The sequence below is a fragment of the Lupinus angustifolius genome, chromosome LG04, assembly GCF_001865875.1.
Source record: "Lupinus angustifolius cultivar Tanjil chromosome LG04, LupAngTanjil_v1.0, whole genome shotgun sequence".
Classification (NCBI taxonomy): Eukaryota; Viridiplantae; Streptophyta; class Magnoliopsida; order Fabales; family Fabaceae; genus Lupinus; species Lupinus angustifolius.
In genome coordinates, this window is record NC_032012.1 from 19665457 (window position 1) to 19666001 (window position 545).

The window sequence follows — 545 nt, forward strand, 5'->3', positions numbered from 1 at the left end:
GAGGTTATCACTTCACGATGTCCCCGATGGGACAATGGGATAGTGACGGGCACAAATATACATACACAGGCCCCTGCGGTCTGTCGTTGCACATGGCGTGCAATGGGTCATCGATGATGATCCCTCAACCCGACACCTACATTGATGCTTCTTTCACCTTGCCGCCAAGGGGGCTGAGGTCTCCAGAGAATGGACTTCGGTACCCGCCAGTCAGGAGTGATGGCATTGTTTCCTCCCACGGTCATAGGACGTGGGCAGATTGTTTGGGTGCTCCGTCATCCAGTAGAGCCACGAGGAGTCGGGTTCTTGGAGGAGGTCCCTGCAAGAAGGCTCCATTTTTGAGAATGTCATCCCCTCCGAATTATGCCGCTGGGTTATGGCATAATGAAGGTCATTTCGTATCTTATCCTAACCTATCCTATCCCATGCCATCCTATCCAATTCGATCCTATCCTATCCTATCATATCATATACTATCATATCCTATCCTATCCTATCCTATCCTATCCTATCCTATCCTATCCTATCCTATCCTATCCTATCCT